This window comes from Vulpes vulpes, chromosome 6 (genome assembly GCF_048418805.1).
Source record: "Vulpes vulpes isolate BD-2025 chromosome 6, VulVul3, whole genome shotgun sequence".
Taxonomy (NCBI): Eukaryota; Metazoa; Chordata; class Mammalia; order Carnivora; family Canidae; genus Vulpes; species Vulpes vulpes.
The window spans coordinates 94,403,968-94,423,335 of record NC_132785.1 but is presented as its reverse complement, the minus strand read 5'-3'; the positions used below and the strand labels follow the sequence as shown (position 1 = coordinate 94,423,335).

The 19,368-nt window shown below is 42.1% G+C and overlaps 1 protein-coding gene and 1 pseudogene across 1 annotated transcript in view; one reads left to right on the top strand and one right to left on the bottom strand.

The window, feature by feature from the left end:
* Nucleotides 1-19,368, top strand: part of SLC35F4 (solute carrier family 35 member F4) — a 226,633-nt gene that overhangs the window by 45,532 nt on the left and 161,733 nt on the right. The window lies entirely within an intron of this gene.
* On the bottom strand, nt 8,404-10,679 carry LOC112921391 (RNA-binding protein EWS pseudogene; annotated as a pseudogene).

Here is a 19,368-nt window from a genome sequence, read left to right as displayed (position 1 = left end):
ACTCTTCCTCCAGATATACCTATGCCCGCTCCTTTGCCTCTTTCAGGTCTCAGTGAGGCCTTTTCTTTTCTTTTTTTTCTTATAATTTTAATTTAAATTTTAGTTAACATTCAGTGCAATATTGGTTTCAGGAGCAGTATTCACTGATTCATCACTTACATACAACACCCAGTGCTCATCACAACAAGTGCCCTCCTTAATACTCATCATCCACCTAACCCACCCCCGACTCACTTCCCTCTAACAACCCTCAGTTTGTTCTCTTTCATTTTGAGTCTCTTATGGTTTGTTTCCCTCTCTGCTTTTCCTCCCTTTCTCATATGTTCATATGTTTTGTTTCTTAAATTCCACATCTGAGTGAAATCATATGGTATTTATCTCTCTCTGACTTATTTCACTTTAGCATAATACACTCTAGCTCTACCCATGTCATTGCAAATGGCAAGTATTCATTCTTTTTGATGACTAATATTCTGTTATACACACACACACACACACACTGCATCTTCTTTATCCATTCATCAGTCAATGGATATCTGGACTCTTTCCATAGCTTGGTTATTGTTGATAATGCTGCTATAAACATCAAGGTGCATGTAGCCCTTTGAATCCGTATTTTTGTATCCTTTGGGAGATACCTAGTAGTGCAATTATTGGATCATAGTTCTATTAATAACTTTTTGAGGAAACTCCATACTGTTCTCCAGAGTGGCTACACCAGTTTGCATTCCCACCAACAGTGCAAGAGGGTTCTCCTTTCTCAGTGAGGCCTTTTCTGATAACCCCAATAACAAATTAAAATTGCAACTCCTCTATCATTGTTCCCTGCCATATTTTTCTGAAAGCAATTACCATCATCAAATATATAACATATGTTATCTATCATCATCATCGTCATCATCTTCATCATCATCTATCTACCATTTCTCTATTATTCTCCAGCTAGACCAACCTCTTAAGAAATAGAGATTTTGGTCACTGCTTTGTTGCCAGAGTCTAAAACATTGCCCACCATTGTAGATGTTCAGTAAATATTTGTTGATTGAACATTGAATGAATGAGTACTATATGTTAATTTTTACCTTTAATGATTCAGGCTTCTGACCTAGTTACCAAATTTTGTGACACATGCAAACAGCATTCTGGATTTTAAGTATAATGTTTTGTTGATTAACTGTTTACAAATCTTTAAGTGAGATAATTTACTGGCCTACTAGTAGGCTGGTAAAGATCATCTGAAATAATCAAAATAGTCCTCCAGGCATCCTCAAATTATTGCCAGTTGTTAGAATAGTGTTATTTTTCCTGATCTTGGGAAATGTGATATAAAGTCAGCTGAAATTCCACGGGCACCTGGTGGCTCAGTCACTTAAGCTTCTGACTCTTGATTTCAGCTCAGGTAATGATCTCAAGGTTGTGAGACTGAACCCTGTATTGGGCTCCATGCTAGGCATGGAGCTTGCTTAAGATTCTCTCTCTTTCCCTCTCCCTCTAATCTCCACTGTCTCTAAAAATAAAAATAAAAAATAAAATAAAATCAGCTGAAATTCCATACTGAAAAATCTCTACAGCACAGAGAAAAATTTCAAAAAGTGCAAAGAAACAAAATAGGATGCAACATTTAGGACATTATCTATCTGAAAGGTGAGATTAGGAGTGACTTTAATTTTCTTGTTTTTTTATATTTATGAGTTAGAATTTTTATACAATGAATATAAATAATATTTGAAATGATCACAGAAATAAACTGATTTTATTTTTTTAGAAATATTTTATTTATTTATGAGAGACACAGAGAGAGAGGCAGAGACATAGATGAGGGAGAAGCAGGCTCCCTACAGGGAGCCTGTGTGGGATTCGATCCCAGGACCCCAGGATCACAGCCTGAGCTGAAGGCAGACACTCGACCTCTGAGTCACCCAGGCATCCCAATAAACTGATTTTTAAAGATAATATGGGAAAAAATGTTATCTATAATGCTTTTAACAATATGTTTTCAGTTTCTGTGTATAAACAATCCAAGGAGGGTGAAATAGATGTAGTGCCAGACTGCATGCTGCCCAAAGCTTCCAAGCCTTTTAAAATGGCCCGGAGTCATTAGTTCATTCATTCATTCGCTGAAAAATATTAGTTTGGCATCTACTAAGTACAAGGTACTATGTCAGGCCCTGGGGATATAACAACAAACAAGACTGCATGGTCCTTCAGGGCATTTGCACTGCTTAAAGTTCTCCTGCTCCCCTGGAGCATGGTGCAAGTATGTTGTGCTATAACACTAACCCAGAATGCATGGGATGGATTTTTGAGAAGGAAATACAGACAATGACAAATAATAGATGAGCTACTTACAGGTTTTGCTAAGAGTTATTTGAGTGGGGTAAGGCAGTCACAAGACTGAGGAGGCATCTTTTAATCTGGTGTCAGAGTGTGAGGCCAAGGCAGCCCAAGAGTCCTCCAGGCAGAGGGGAAACAAAAGAGGCCAGGAAGGTTGGACCCTAGTGAGCAAGGGGCAGAATCCAACAAAATGAGGCCAGAAAGGTAGTGGGAGCCCATTCGTGCAGGGCTTGGAGCTGTGGTAAGGAGCATGGATGGCATTCTAAGTGCAGTAAGGATATGAGTGATTTTAGAAAGGGAGGGTGGGTCACAATCTAATTCTGTTTTAAGGTCTCTGTGGCCACTGAATGGTGATGACATAAAGGGATAAAAATGGAAAAAGAATAACCTGTTGGAAGGTTTTTATTGTAGCCTAGGCAGGAGGTGGTCTAAATCCTAAATAGCTGGATTAAGGATGTATTTTAGAGGTAACGCCAAGATAGCTTGCTGATAGATCAGATGCGGTGAGGGAGGTTTTGGGGGTTGAGAGGGTGATGGGGGCTGGAAACTGAAGGGAAAGGATTAATCTAAGGATGACTCCTAAGTCTTTGGTTGAACAACTGGGTGCATAGGAAAGACTAGGGGGAAATAGGCTTTGAGGGGATTAAAAGAATTTTGTTTTGGTCATATATTGGCAATGCCTATTTCCATCCAAGTGGAAATATCAAATAGTCACCCAGAAACATGAACGTGGAGTTCACAAAAGAAGTCCAGATTGGAGATTCAACTTTGGAGAACATCCATATATGGACTTCTGGATGAATGGGAACACTTAGATGACCTTGTAAATTTGGAAGGGACTAAGCCCTGGACAAAGCTCTACAGTGCCCCAGTCTCTAGAGATTTTAGAAGGCGAAGGTAGCAAAAGTGATGAAGAAAAAAAATGGACCTTGAAGTAGGAGGAAAATCAGGGGTATGTTATCAAGGGAAACATAAGATAATATTTAAAGAATGAGGGAGTGCTGAACCATGTCCAGTCCTGCACAGAAGTCAAGGAAGATAATGACAGAACTGTGACCATCCAACTTGGTGCCTCGGTCAGGGGTGTCAGTGAAGTGGTGAACAAACCACACTGAGCAGCCTTGATGTTCTTAGCTCTGTCCCAAACAACCCAGGGCTTAGCTGAGATCTAGGTGTTTTGCTGATGCCACTCAGATAGCCCAGGTGTGTAGCTCTTCTGATTCTAGAGACTGGTCTGGCCTTCCTTCTCTGCTTTCATGGATTTGATGGGTCCTTATGGATATGCTCAAACCAAAAAGAGAACATAAAATGTGCCCCATGGGTGCTGGACATCTCTGGCATTGCCCTAGTGTGTGTTACAGCTTCGTAGATGGAAGATACTTAGGAATGATGGGATGAAGATGGCCAAAGGCCCTTTGACATTCTTCCCTTCAAGAGGTGGAGTCTGGGGGCACGTGGGTGGCTCAGTGGTTGAGTGTCTGCCTTTGGCTCAGGTCATGATCCTGAGGTCCTGGGATTGAGTCCCGCATCAGGCTTACTGCAAGGAGCCTGCTTCTTCTCCCTCTGCTTATGTCTCTGCCTCTCTCATGAATAAATAAATAAAATCTTTAAAAAAAAAAGAGAGAGAGACAGAGTATATTATCCTTCCCTTGAAACTACATGGGCTCTCTGGCTTCATTGACTACAACAGAAGGGTAAGAAAGATGTTGGGCCAGTTTCCAGTCCTGGCCTTAAAAGATTGGCACCTTCTACTTTCTGTCTCTTGGAATGATAGCTCACATTTTGAGCTCTGAGACACCATGTGAGAGGCCTGGCTTCCTTGCTAGAGAATTTACATGAAGAGATCCTGAGACTGCTTGGAAGGCAAGGGGAGCTCAGCTGAGCCCAGCCTTCTGGGCATGTGAGTGAAGCCGTCTTACAGCCCAACTGCATATCACTGAATGGTCCCATGTGATGTTTGGGGGCAGAATTTCTAACTTAAGATATAGTAACATGTTTACTGTTTTGAGCCACAGACTTTTAGGGTAGTCATTATAATAGATAATAGCACTAGATAATTAGAATCCTAATAGACCCCTTGGACATTCAAGTCAGTTGTCTTTAGGCAGAAAGCCCACTGCCCTTGGCACAGAAACAAGTATGTTCCTTTATCAGTATTTGAATTATCAATTTTTATTTGGAGCCAATAACATGTTGATTTTTTTTAGCTTGTAAGAGTAAAAAAAAGAGAATAAACTTAAGAAACTGCCAAATAACTAATAAACCAAATTTTTTGGTGAATGTAGAGAATAACCTAGTTTGCCTAGCCTTCTTCCCACAGGTCTGCTATTATCTGCTTACTCCTTAACACCTGCAGTACAGTTGCTGATATTCAAAATGCTGACCCCGATTTTCTCTACTTTGATTTTGAATCTTATTTTAGTATTCAGTGTTGCATAGGTGATACCACAGGACAGTGGTGTAATTGATGGAAAAAGTGCCAAGAAACACAGTTAAGAGATATAAAAATTATTTAATTGCAGAGGATACAGAAATTTACTTTGAGGCAGGTAACCTTACAAATCAGACAGTGCAACATGCTCCCAGACAGAAGTGCAAGCTTTCCAGATCCCCACGTTTCCCATGTGGACTTTGGTGGTTAGAGAAGCATCAGCATGGCTTAAAGACTGCATCTACACTCAGGCTTTGTTTTCATCTTTGTCAGTGACTTTTTGGCTGGGGCTAGGATTAGGGTGAGGGGAATGAAGTGACCAGGGCACAAAATTTAAGGAGGTGCTCACTCCCAGGGGTGTACAAAAGCCCAGTCAGTGCCTTAAGTGTGAACACCTCCTTATATTTGCAAGGTTGGAGGAGGGGACAGTCACTTCCCTCACCCCGATCCCAGCCCTGGTCCCAGTCTCTCTCAATGTTCTGGATTTACTGTATGCTGGCCTCCTCACCAGGTCCACATCTTAACTGATATAGAACAACTCTGGTGGAGTCTGGCCAGTCTGCTTACCAGATGGCCAGATACTGTCCCTTGGTCTTCATCATTGCTGTGATGCCAAATCACCAGGCCATTTGCCAGGCCCACCTTTTCTGTGGTGGTATATTCTCTGTGGTATGCAAAGACCCAGGTTAGGAGGGCCGGCCTGGGGATGTGGACCTCTGGATGAACTTGGCCATGAATGCTGGCAAGAACTGAGGTTGCTTCAAAAGAGGAGATGTGGTCACTGTGCTGAGCCTGTGGTTCCTGGCTGTGATTTCACCCACACCCTGCACATAATCACTCCAGCGCTCTTCCTTCAGAGGCTGTCCCTTCCTCTAGCCCATCCATTAGGCCAGCACAGTGCTTGCTTGGGGCTGTTGTGTGGCATTGGTGGGATGGGACATCAGGGAAGGAGAGTAAGACCTCTGTGACATGTGGCTATTTTTAAGACTCCGCTCGGTCCCACCCCTGCAAGCCTGGGTGTCCTAGCCCAGTGCCCATTCTGGATGCCCCACACAGTTGCCTATATTTGTGCCCTAGAAAGAAGCAATGGCCTTTCTCTTTCATCCAAGACACTCTTCTCCCTCCTCATCCCCCACTGGTGGTCACTGTATAGCTTTTTATTCATAAGTCTGGGATCCTCCTCACTCCAGTCTTCGACTTGGATTTGGTAATTTACTTGTCGGGCGTCTTGGAAGTAGCTAGCTCCGCATGTTTGCCCTCAGGTGGTCTCATGATGTCTTTCAGAAAATGGTTATTTTCTATGATTTGCCATGGAATGTGTTCTAATAAATCATTGTTCTATCATGTGGAAACAATAGCAATTTTTTTCTTTCTTAAGGATAAGCTATTTTTGAGGGATAATTTCAGCACCTGGCAAAATGGAAGTCAGTTTCCTAGGCCTCCCTGGATCCTGAGACCAGAACCTGGCTTTGGGGTAGCCAAAAGTCTATTTCTGCACATTTATTTTTCTAATATTGTAGTTGACCAGAATAACTGACCTATCCAGCCTTCTTCAACCATAGTGGAAGTGGAACTGAATATCTTCTACCTTGCACTGGAAGAACTGATAATATTCGAGATGCTGGTGGTTGTCCACAGATAAACTTGACTCGAATGGACAAGTTAGTAAATGAACTTCTCTGCTGAGTTTGTTTCTCCAGGCCCCTAATGTCTTGGTTTAGTTTTGCCCTGTTAGTAATGCACTCATTACCTGCTGGTGTGGTTAATATGGTGCAGGGACATACCTTTTTCATTATTCCATGAGGGACCTATTGGTTATTTAAACTTTGCTTTTGCCTGATGGTAGACTGAGCTGTGAAGTGAATTTCTATACCAAATTATAATCACCATTTGCTAAAAGAACCAACTCTGGATTCTGGATTCTAGTATTCTTTGGTGTGCTATCACAAAAATCTGAAAGTCTAGGAAGAAGTTGCATGTGTGACTTTGAAATTATTGTTGAAATGACATTGTTTTTGTCTTTGACTTGTTTTTATTTTTTAATTTTATTTTTTTATTTTTTGACTTGTTTTTAGAAGGAGCAAACCAAGTATATGACATATCAGGCAACAATGGCAATCATGAGTGAATTAAATCTTAAAAATAGGAAATTGGAAATACATGAAAAAATGAAATAGGAATAGTAACTCGTATAGTAAATCAAGCTGAAAAGATTACATCACATTAAAGAATAAGTTGTTTTATAAAATTTAGAGGATAGCAAGCTTTCTCTTTTTGTTGACACTTTTTAAGGCATTAGCTATATGATTAGAAATCTCAATCCTCTCTCTAATTTAGATTTACATTTTTGCCAAGTATTCTTATTACTTCAGTCAATTCATATTTGTGAGATTGATGATCCTTGCGGAAGCCAGTGCCTTGTCATGAGATCTGACACTAAAAATACCATTCTCAGAGGCTTAACTCATTTCATAATCTAAAATTCAAGAAGTCCTATGGTACTAAAAAGGAAGTTTTCTCTCCTTTCTATTCACACTCACTTGGCAAATACTTTCAAAAGGGAAAACATATAAAGTCACTTAGGCTGCTGTGTTATTGATACTCTGAAGAGAACAATTAATTGAAGTTCAGAATAAAACATTAATTACTGACCTATCTGTAGCTATTGTCATCTCTGATTTTTGCTGAGGGACATACCTTGCACTGGCTTATAGTTTCTTATGGCTTGTTTTCTAGCTATGAAGAATTTCAGATCTACATAAAGTATACTATTTTTCTCTTACTACCTAGTGTCATGTTTTGCCCTTAAGCACTGCTCTAAAAACTCTTTACCCCACTCTTGATTTTCTTAATTTACTTAGAACAAAGTGGCACAGATGATGTGAAGATGCGTGTAACTAATGAATGATAATAAGCATATACTGTTATTTAATGTAAGGATGTTTACACTATAGGCTGAACATTGTGCTGTTTTTTTTTTTTTTTATGTTATGATTTGTGTGTGTGCATGTGATCTTTTTCCAGAAATCTCTTCCTAGGAAAAAGGTCATAAAAATTCTAAATTTTCTTCTAAAGATTTTATACTTTTGTTTTATCATCTATGTCTTAAATATACCTAGAATTAATTTTATTTATCATATTGTATAGGTATTCCAATTTATTATTTTTCCCATGTGGATAACTAGTTGTCCCAGTATTCACTGAAGTATTCATCCATGTATTCTACTGATTATTTGCAGTTTCACGCATCCTAGGTGTTAGGTTTTCACATAGGCCTAGGTGTATTTCTGAGGCCTTTATTTTGTTCGGCAATTCGCTAATCCCTTTACCAATACCACACAGTCTTAATTACTGTTTATAAGAAACACTGTTATTTGGTAAAATTGGTTCTCCTATCTTGTTCACAGCTGTCTATGCTGTTGTTAGCTTTTTGCTTCTCCATGTAAATTATGAAAACAACTTACCAAATTTTATGAATAACTTTGTTGACATTTCCATTGGAATTACATTTGATTTATAGATTAATTGGGATTTATAGATTAATTCATCCTCAAATGTTATCTTTTTATTGTATTTTAAATTTTCTCATAATATTTTTTTTATAAACATTTGGAATTTTATTAAAAAAAAAAATCACAACCATGAACATTGTTACAGTTAGAGGCCCTCTTGGTTCTCCACAATGATACTGAGCATGCTCACAAGGGGTTCCCATTGTTTAGTCTTTAAACAACCATCTTTAAAAGAAGGAAAAAAAAACTCGGCACACTACCATTTAACTTGTTTTAATGTTTCTTCACAAATGGTGAAAAATACTAAAGTACAGACAAGGAAGAATCATAATGTTGTGGCCAACATTATAAATATGGAATTATAAATTTAAAACATTTTCTGGTTTAAAAAATAAATCTGGTAGTCAAGGCAGCTCTGCGGGGTCTCTGCGTCTAGTAGGGCCGGTCTCTGCGCTCCTGACGGTGCTCGCCTTCATCCATTTTTCCAGGTCCTCACGCCCGCCTCTTCTTCCTCCCATCTGTTCCATCAAAGGTCCAGGGGGCCCACCAGGACCGCCTCGTCTTCCTCCGCCAAAGCCACCTGGGTCCATGCCCTGGCCACCACGGAAGCCCCCTCGGTCTCCACCGCGGCCACCTCTGAACATCCCACCGGGACCACCGCGGTCCATGAGGCCACCTCTTCCTCCCCGCATGCCACCAGGGCCGCCTCTGCCACGGTCCCCGCCCGGGGGCGGGAAGGGTGGTGGAAGGAAGCCTTCAGGCTTCGGGGCCCTACACTGGCTGCATTCTGTTCTCCAGGCGAAGTTCTGGTTTCCACACCCCGGATTGGGGCACTGCCAGTCCCCAGCTCGGTGCTGGACATTTCCTCCTCCAGATGGGTTCCCTCGGGAACCCTGGGGTCCTCTTGGGGGAAAGCCACCTCTGTCTCCTCCACGGCCTTCCATGCGACCCATGGGGCCCCCAGGACCTCCTGGGCCCCCTGGACCTCCACGGAGTGGCGGTGGCATCCCTCTGCCCTCACGCGGAGGCATACCACCCCGCATGCTGTTCATTGGAGGTTTCTTCCGAGCAAGAGAAACCTTAAGTTTGCTTCCTTGAAAATCTTTCCCATCAAACCACTCCACAGCAGCCTTGGCAGTTGGTGGGTCTTCATAGGATACTGTAGCATCACCTTTGGGCTTTCCTGTTTCCTTGTCCAAGTAGATATGGATCATGGGTTGTCCGGTTCTCTTGTTCATCTTAACAACTCCACACTGCTTAAAGAAGTCAGCCAGATCATCTAGAGTCACATTGTCATTTAAGCCTTGCACATAAATTGCACTGTTGTCAGAGTCTTCATCTGGATCTACAGGTGGGCCTAGATCAAGATCTGGTCCTTCATCCATGGGTCCACCAGGCTTATTGAAGCCACCTTGCTCTCCAGCGCCCATTCCACCACTTCCTCCTCCCCGCCCACCTCTGCTCATGCCTCCACGATCAAATCCCCCTCTTCCCCTGCCCCGGTTATCAGGGCCACTCATGCTCCGGTTCTCTTCTGGTCCGGAAAATCCTCCAGACTCCTGCCCATAAACACCCATGCTACTGGGGTGGTCCTGTCGGAATGAACTCTGCTGCCCGTAGCTGCTGCTCTGTTGGCTATATTGACTTGGAGCCTGGCTGTAGGATCCAGTTTGTGGGGGATAACTAGTGGGCGGCTGCTGCCCATAGCTGCTTTGTTGACCATAGCTACTCTGCTGTCCATAGCTGCTCGGCTGCCCATAGGTGTTCTGCTGAGAGTAACTGCTCTGATCATAACTAGTCGGCTGTGTAGAGGAGTAGCTGGTAGGAGGATAAGATGGTGGTGCTGTGACTGGCTGCATGGGGTAGCTCCCAGGTACCTGGGGATAACTGTAGTTACTCTGTCCATATCCTAGGCTGGGCTGGTTGTAACCCCCTGTGCTAGATTGAGGTTGACTAGTCTCAGCGGGTTTGTTACCATCCTGTGGTCTTGCAGGTGCGGTGGCTGCTGGCTGCTGCCCATAGGCTGGGTAAGCAGGTTGAGTGCCATATGCAGACTGAGCTGCATAGGAGGCCTGGGTGGTAGTGACCGTAACAGTGGTGGTATCATAAGCACCAGTGCCGTACCCCTGGACAGGCTGACTGTATGCCTGGGGGGCAGTTGGAGTAGTATAACCAGTGGGAGGCTGTCCATAAGAAGTTGCATAGGCGGTCTGCCCATAGGTCGCAGTGGTCTGAGCCTGGGTATAGCTGACATCAGTGGGCTGTCCATAGGTTCCATGACTCTGCTGCCCATATGCCTGGGTGGTCTGTGCATATCCTTGAGTTGGTTGGGCGGTGTATGCACTGTAGCCCTGCTGGGCTGCAGCTTGGCTGTAGGTACTGTAATCCGTGGATGCCATTTTCTCTCCTTCCCTCTCTCATAATATTTTTGTAGTTTTCTTCATCACATTACCTTTACATCCTTCATTGTGAATCAAATTTTTTGTGTAAAAGAGATCTTATTTATTTATTTATTTATTTATTTATTTATTTATGAGAGAGAGGGAGAGGGAGAACATGAGCAAAGGGAGGGGCACAGGGAGAAGTTGACTCCCTGCTGAGCAGGAAGCCCAACTGGGGGGTGGGGTGGGGTAGGATTAACCAACTGAGCCACCCAGGCACCCATGTGAATGAAATCTTCTTTAAATTTTATCTTCTAATCCAATATTATGGGTAAAAAGGAATATTATTAACTTTAAAATGTGGATCTTATATTTCACAAGTAGGCCAATATTTTTTGTGAGTTCTAGTAATTTATTCACAGATTTTCTATATCGACAATCATATCATATACAGTAAAGGACAATTTTATCTCTTTCCAATCTTATACCTCTCAAAAATTTTTTTAATTTAATGTATTGGCTAGGATGTCTGCAGGATGTTAACTAGCAGTCTTAGCTTGAATCCTTGCCTAGACACTGAATTTAAAGGAAATATTTCTAAAGTTTTACCATTAAATGCGATGCTTGTCATTGGTTTTTGGTAAAAATGGTATCTGTTTACCAGCAAAATTGCTGCAATCCTATGAAAGGTATAAAACAGCAGGGTTATTGGAACAAGCTACAGTCTTCATTTTGTAATTGTTCTTGCAGCTATAATTAATACGCATCATTATACTCTTCTATAGCCATTCTAGAATTCATTCATACCTAGACAATATTTAAGCAGGTCTAGATTGCTTGCCTGGTCAATGATCCAGATCTTTATTCCTTTGAGGTCTGGGCCTTTGTCTATTTCTATTTCTATTTTTATTTTTTAACACCTATTGGGTCATGGTTGCTGAGATTTCCAATTAATGTTTGTAGGCACATGAGATACCCTATGCATTCTCGAGTTCCTAGACATGCTTTTTTTCTTCCCTTATTATGTAGCAGCAATCCTAGGTTTTTATTTATTGTAATCAGCACAAATAACTCCACTGTGACAAAGTGATCCTTTCTTTGGCTACTAGTCTACTGGAATGAGAAACCCATATGATAAACTGGAGTTACAGCTTCAGGTTCACCCTGTGTCCCCTGGTAGAAGTTTTCACTTCTCTGTGAACCTCCCAGCAAATCTGGTTCTCAAGCAAATGCTAAGGCTGTCGAGAGAAGCAGCACACGTTCAGCAAGGGGGCCCCTGAGAGAAGTGGTGACAGGGCCCAACCCTATTTCCACCTGTTGGTTCCACACTCATGTATCTAGTTATTGGAGATGAAGCCCCCTGGCTGCCACTCCAGACTTGATACCATGAAGGTAATTATTTCTACCCTGAACCTGATGATTTAGTGCTAGTATTTGGCGTTTGCCATCTCCCAAAACCATTAACACCACAATATATTGATGTTGAAGTCAGGAGCCCACTTCTACAACAGTATTTCCTACTGTAAGCTTGAACTTACAGAGGACAGCCACTACCTAGATTCTCAGTGAGTCTCACCTGTTCATTCTGCCTTTGGGCCTTTCTGGAGTATAAACTCAAGGGCTAAGTTCTCTAACCTTAAATTCATTCCAATATTCTCACCTCATGGAGTCTTCTGACTCCTACCTCAGTACTGTGCTAGGATGAGTCCATGATCTCTACCTCATTTACTGTAGGTCATTGTCATACTCAAACTTCAAGGGCCACTCTAGGCATCTTTTTGGATTAATCTCAGGTGATCTTGCCAGAATATCAGGCTCCCAAATCATGGGAGAAATTTTTCTCTATCCCACCTATATTTTGTCTTCTAGTCCAAAACCTAAAAGATCTATTCTCATATATATTCTCCATTCTCCAGGTTCCTACTTGCCCACATTATCAGGTCCTGCAATTCTGTGAGCATGTACCCTCCTTCTTACCAGAGCAAGGACTGTATCCCTCCCCTGGGCTGTGGTGCATCCTCCTATGGAGGCAGGAACAGGAAGTGGAGTAGCTCTTGAGGTTGACAAGCCTTATCACATGAAGCACCTGCCTCAGGTGAGGTCTTTGCAGATCTCCAGGTGAAAGGAGGGTGTTCTCTAGAAAGAGAGAGGGTGCTTCTTATTCTAGGACAGTGTTATTCAAAGGATTCTAGGGCTACAAGATCCTCAGATCTTTCTATATCCAGGTCTCAGGGGCCCACTCTTATCCTATCAAGGCTGCTGATGTATTGTAGACATTGCAGATACATCAAAGCCCTCCTGTATCTCTACATCTTTAGTAATAAATCCTGAACCTAATTTTCAACACAATATGCCCTGTAGTTGTGGTTAACTAAAGCTAGCTAACCCCTAATCATTATAATTCTCATTCCCTCTATCCTGTTCAAGTACAGAAACCAACTGTTCACTTTTCACCAATACCTCATTTCCATTTGCTATAGGTAAGTGTGATGATAGTGATTCTGGTGCCTGGTGAGTCACTAGTTCTAGAATCCCATCCTGAGCATCTGCTTCCTATGGAAAATCCTACACCAGTTCTCTTAGGCCAGGTTTTCTCAGAAGGCGGAGCCTCTGATACAGGCTTGCATTTAGGAAATGGTAGTTGACAGGGACTCCATGGAGCTGGGGTGAGAATTTCAAAAGAATTAAACAGAGGGGGTGGGAAAGGCACATGTAAATGTTTATTATCAAGTGGTCACTGCTTGGGCATCTGGCACACAATCATAATATCCTTCTGCGTAGCCTATAGAATGCAACTCAAATAGTATACTTGAGGGATGGAAAAGTGAAACATTTATCCATAAATTCCCCTTCCCCATTGCTCAGAAACTGCTGATTCTGTACTAACATGACCCTGAAAGTGAGTGCCTCCTTAAACCTGTGCTCTAGACATTTATTTAAGGTTTTATCCTTATTCCAGTTCTGCTTCCCAGCTATAAATATGTAGGGTTCAATGTATGTAAGGCAGACCCTACTGTATTTTTTATTATCAATAAATTCAGGGATGCCTGGGTGGCTCAGCGGTTGAGCGTCTGCCTTTGGCTCAGGGGGTGATCCCAAAGTCCTGGGATCGAGTTCCACATTGGGCTTCCTGCATGGAGCCTGTTTCTCCCTCTGCCTATGCCTCTGCCTCTCTTTCTGTGTCTCTCATGAATAAATAAATAAAATCTTTAAAAAAATTCAGTGCAAGAAGTGAATGTCTGCTAAATGTTAGATGATATTACATGTTTTCTGCTTTTGAGGTAGTAAATAAATGCTTTGTTCAAGTATTGGAATGATGGATCCCAAATCAAGCAAGCCCCGAGCTAGGTTTCTGAATAGTGGAAATGTGGAGTACAGGGAGACTGATTATCTGTGTGGCTAGTTTGAGTGATCCTGAGTGGTGTCTGAGTTTTGGGACTTGATTTGGTTTTGCTCAATAACTATCAGTAGACAATAGCCTCTTCTGCTATTGTAGCTATTGTAGTGTAGCTGTTTAGTTCCATTTAATGAGATGTAAAACAAAGACATTACAGTGTACTCTGAAGTTTGTGAAAATGGGATTCCAAATGCATGGAGCTTAATAACCATTAAGAGAGAAATCCACGACCGTCATTGCGATTCTCCTTGGAGTACAAGGACGTGAAGTGCAATCTCAGGTACATCCTTTCTGAGAAAATATAGGAGGTGCTTTGAAAGAACAAGGTCAATGGGTGAAACTAAAATGTCCTGCATTCTCTGCACTGTCAAAGTTTTACTTCCTTCTCTTTTGACAGCTTGGCTCATTATTGCATCTTTATTAATAAGGTTTTACCTTTGGTATAGTCCTGTATGTCTCTTTCTTCCTTTCCTACCACCTTTTCCTTTACCACATGTTAACTTCTCACCACTATCTTTCTTCTTTACTTTTTAAATTTTCTTCTTTCATTATTTGTACTCATGAGAAGGAGTGTAAGAAAAACAAATTATTATGGGAAAGAATGAGAACACTGCTATTCTCTGCTAGTCAAGCATCCTGGGAGACGTAGTAATACGCAGGGGGAATTCGAGGTGAGGGAAGGAAAAGGTGTGCTAAGTGGGGTGTAGAGGCATCTGCAGGGGGTATTCACACATCAGTAGGCAAATGTTGCCTGACCGGAGAGCTGTTTAGGGGTGGCCAGGCTAACAAGGCCGCAGCTAGGCAACCATCAAAAATAGAAGGGCCATGTCTTAAGAATTAAGGGATGGAGTTTTTAATTCTGTGTCTTACTTACACATTATAATGTTTTAGAGTTAGTCCCAGCTCAAAAGGGAACAAGTTAAACACTCATGTATGGAAGGAAATGCAATAAGAATCATGCATTTGATTTTCTGTACATGAGTGAGATGACAATATCTTTTACTCCTCTGTTACCACCTTATGGTAAAGTTTATAAAGTTTATGCCTCTTTGAGAGGCATCGTGTTGACGATTCAAGGAGTAAACTATATAATGCTTAAAAAAACTTAGTCATCCTAATTATATTCAGATGTCTTAGGAGGTTGGGCTCTGGATTGGTGAAATGAATTTTGGTGATATTGGTTCTGTGACCATAGGTGTTATTCTAAATCAGGGGTTGGCAAACTTTTTCTGTAGAGGATAGATAGCTAATATATTTGGTGTTGCAGGCCAGTCAGTGTCTTTTGAGACTAGTCAATTCTATACTTAACAGTGTGGCAAAAGCAGTGATAGACAATACATAAATTAATGAATGTGTCTGTGTTCAATGAAATTTTACTTAAGAAATGAAGAGGTGGGCTAGATTGGGCTCACGAGCTCTAGTTTGTTGACCCTTATTTTAAATTGTCACTGAGAAGTTGGTATCTAGCAATGTACTGCTAAATAGCATTTATTTTGTAGAATAGGGATTTTCAATTTCCAGGACAAACATCTCTGGGGGTTCCATGAAAGAAAGTGCAGTCTCATTTAATTTATGTTCACTCCATCACATCCTGGCCCTAGTCTAGCCCTGCACCAGGAGTCCAGACATTGGGACATGGCAACCAGTCCTCCAAGCTGACCTGAAGCCACCTTTATACATTTGAAAACAGCTGACTTAAAGAGTTATGGCACCAACTGCAGCAACTTTTCTTCCCTGAGTTATGGCAACAAATAGCATTGGATTGAATGCGTTCAGAATTGGTTAAGTGTTAGCAAAAATAATAGTAATAATAAAAATAACAATAATGATGAAAACAGCTGTTAGCAGTATTCTGAATTTTTTTACTTAGAGAAAACAACAAGATTGAGTTTGCAAAGAGTAGATAGATAGGTAGGTAGGTAGGTAGATAGATAGATAGATAGATAGATAGATAGATAGACAGACTGTTATCCACAGAGGCAGGACTCTGCTGTAGTGTTTAAAGAGAATTTGTACAGAGTCAGTATGCAATAAATATGCTCAGAGTTTGGTCTAGGTCTTCAGTTTTGCCATCAGGAGTTTTCTTGTTCTTACTTAAATTTAAAGTAGAGAAGTTGGCTTATGCCATTGCCTCTGCAAAGAAAATTATGAAGTTGAAAGTAATTGTCTTAAGGGCTAGCCCTAGATAGTAAATCTTTATTAAATATATTTGGTTAACTTCATTATGTGTTTATTGATATCCTACTATGTGAAAAAAAGGCCTCTGGCAACTGGGAGAGACTACCAAAATTAAAGAAACACATTTTCTGCCTTTCAGGAACTTGCAATTTATAATCAGCAAGATGAACGTTTGAAGTTCAGCAGCTGCTTACAGCTGTACCCTGTGCTTCCTTGGGCAGGCCAGTTTAGGAGTAGCTATGACAGTAATGCCTACAGCTAAACACCAGGATGCTCAAATTCCCCACACTAATGCTAGACCCACCGAAGTGTCTCTCAACGATTTACTGGAGAGTGCTACAACCCCAGAGCACTCACCACCAAGGGGAATTCACTGGTTCTGTCCTCCTTTTCCCTTCCTGGTGCTGTGGCTGGCTGCTGGGCCAGCTGTGACTGTCTCTGTGATTCCTATCACAACCGACTGTGCCGCTGCCCTCTGCCCTGGACTGTCCCGCTCTGTCAAACCGCCGGTACTGCAGATCTTGTCGGGCATCTGCACACTCGACTGAGCTGCTCTATAAATACTAATGTCTATTAGATGCCTTATGCCAGGTATGGTGAGGAGGGCTGTACTTCAGTGGTGCCACGTCTGGGTTGGAGTTGGGCCATGATATTGAGAGGTTGTGTTGCCAAATGTAAAAGGCAAGATTCTGGATCTAATTGCCTGGGTTGGACCTGCCCCCGACACTCACAGGTCCTATAATCTCAGGCAAATTACCTAGCTTCTCCATGTCTCAGTTTCATTTGTGAAATAAAGATTCTAAGAATATTTTCATTTCATAAGATTGTTGTGAGAACCAAATGAATTAGTCAATGAAGAGCACTTAGAACGGCACCTGCTCTTAGGAAGCACTATGCATGTGCTGTCACCCTTGTTATTACTGTCCCTTCAGTCCTCAGGAGAATGGTCTCCAGGGCCCCTAATGCTGTTACTTCTGGGGTTAAGCAGTTTCATTATGTCATAGGATTATAACATAATGAGTTATTTTCTGTAATGACTTGAGAAAAGTTGGAAGCACTGCTTTTACAAGGGTCTCCTGGAAGCCTCAGAGGGACTCGAAGAAATGCTTGCATTTTTGTGTCCATCTTATAGATGACAAAACTGAGGTTCCCGAACTTGCCCTACCTCATCCACTTGGGAAATGAGAGAACCTGGATTCAAACCCCAGTCCGTAGGGCTAGTACACTTGGCCACTGGGTGAAATGCCACACTAGTGACATGGGGACAGCTCCTTTTCTCCACTCTTTGCCTCACTTTGTCATATGCCCCAAAGTTCTGCTGCCTGCTGTGGCCAGTGTCTCTCAGATATCTGTGAGTATAGTTGGTGGCTACTTCTCCAAGCTGTCCCTTCCCAAGGACTTAGTCAAAGACCAAAGGGGCACTTCTGAGGGGCTGGGCTGGTGGGGGACTGACTGATGCTGTCTTCCTGTAGCCGGAATCATCTCTATCTTGGAAGATGCACAGTGGCTCTGTATAAATGGACCCCAAAAGGGAGAAGGGAAGGAGAGGGGCACAATTTGGCCTCTGGCTGGTCCCAAAGTCTATCTGTACTGCAGATTTGAACTTGCTTTGGATCTTGATATGTGAAAGGGTCCAGCAAGCGTTACACCACAGAGGCTATATTTAGGAGGTTTTAATAGGGAGCATAGTTCAGTCAGCTCCCTTAAAGTCCCACCAGGGAATACACATCAGGCATTAGCAAGACCAAGTGCTGCTCTTACTCCACTTGCAGGTGACTGGAATAGCAAGACTTCCTTCTTCTCAGAAATTAATTTCTGGGTCAAACTCACAACAAACTCAGATGCTTGACTTACTATTATTTTAATTGGAGCGCATTTACTGCAGACCTAACTCACTGTCAGTTGACCTTCATCAGCTTTGTGAGAGCCTCTGACGGTCACATGCCACGTCTCCATGTCCAAAGGAGCTGTGGGCTTTTGTTTTTGTTTTATAAATGTCCTGTGGTTCTTCCATAGTTTCTTCTTTTTGTATTCCTTTTCTTCGAATCTTCCTTTTCTCTCTCTCTTTCTTTTTTCTCCTAGAAAAGCCAAGTAAGTAAACAGCTGTAAAGATGCTTTAAAAGTTAAGGCTGCAGAGACCATGTGTGTCCCATGCCCCTGGTGGTCCTTAAAGGGGAAAGGGGTATTCATTACAGTAAGCCTCCTGGTGTATATTTTATTTAATTCTCATAATGACCTTGCAAGACTGTTATTCTTGCTTATCTTACTCTAAAGATGAGACAATTCAGGCTCAGAGATTATGTAACTTGCCCTGAGCCACACAGCTTGTAATAAGTAGAGAATCTGAAAGTGAACCCACCCTGCGATCTTTGCCCCTGCCAACCCACTCTCCCTCACCTTCCCAGACTGCATTGCCTGCTTATGGTGGGAAATAGGGAAAATTACCCAACTCAGGTGCTATGCTTAAATTCATCCGGAGAAGCTGCTGCTTCAGTTGTAAATCCAGATGCCCTGGCAAGCTGCAGTGCGTCCTCTCTGCAGTTCAGCTGGGCCAGGGCCTCCACTACCCACCCTGCCCCTGCTTCAAACTTGGGAGGTTTCTGGGAAATAGATCTGTTTTGTTTATTGCCTCCCAAACTGGAATTTGGGACAGAAGTTTCTCTTAATAAGTCATTTTATCACCCGGCAGTATTAGAATCACCTAATGCTACGCAAATTTATGCAAAGCATACATCTGCTTTAGAGGAGCTAAAGTAAGATGGGGCCACACCTTCCAGGTGTTTAGTCTGAACACTCACTTTCACTGCTGTATGGGCTGAGTCTTTTTCTTGGAGTCTTGCTGAGATTTGTGCAGTTTAGAGTCCTCGACCCCGTGCTTAAGGTCTGGCCCTTTTGTGCGGTGTTATCTGAAATACTTCCTAGACCAAGAACAGACTCTGACAAAGGACAATCTTAGAGCTGTCAGCACTCGGAGACTTTGTTGCAGGAAGGACGGGCTCACGTGAATCCGAGTGAAAGACATCAGATGCCAAGAAAAATGAGAGCAGAGGCTAAAAATGGGGACAGTCAGTGGTAGTGGCAAGGGACAATTTTGAAGGGCTCCTTGCCCCATAATCTTCATCAGTCTCTCTAAAA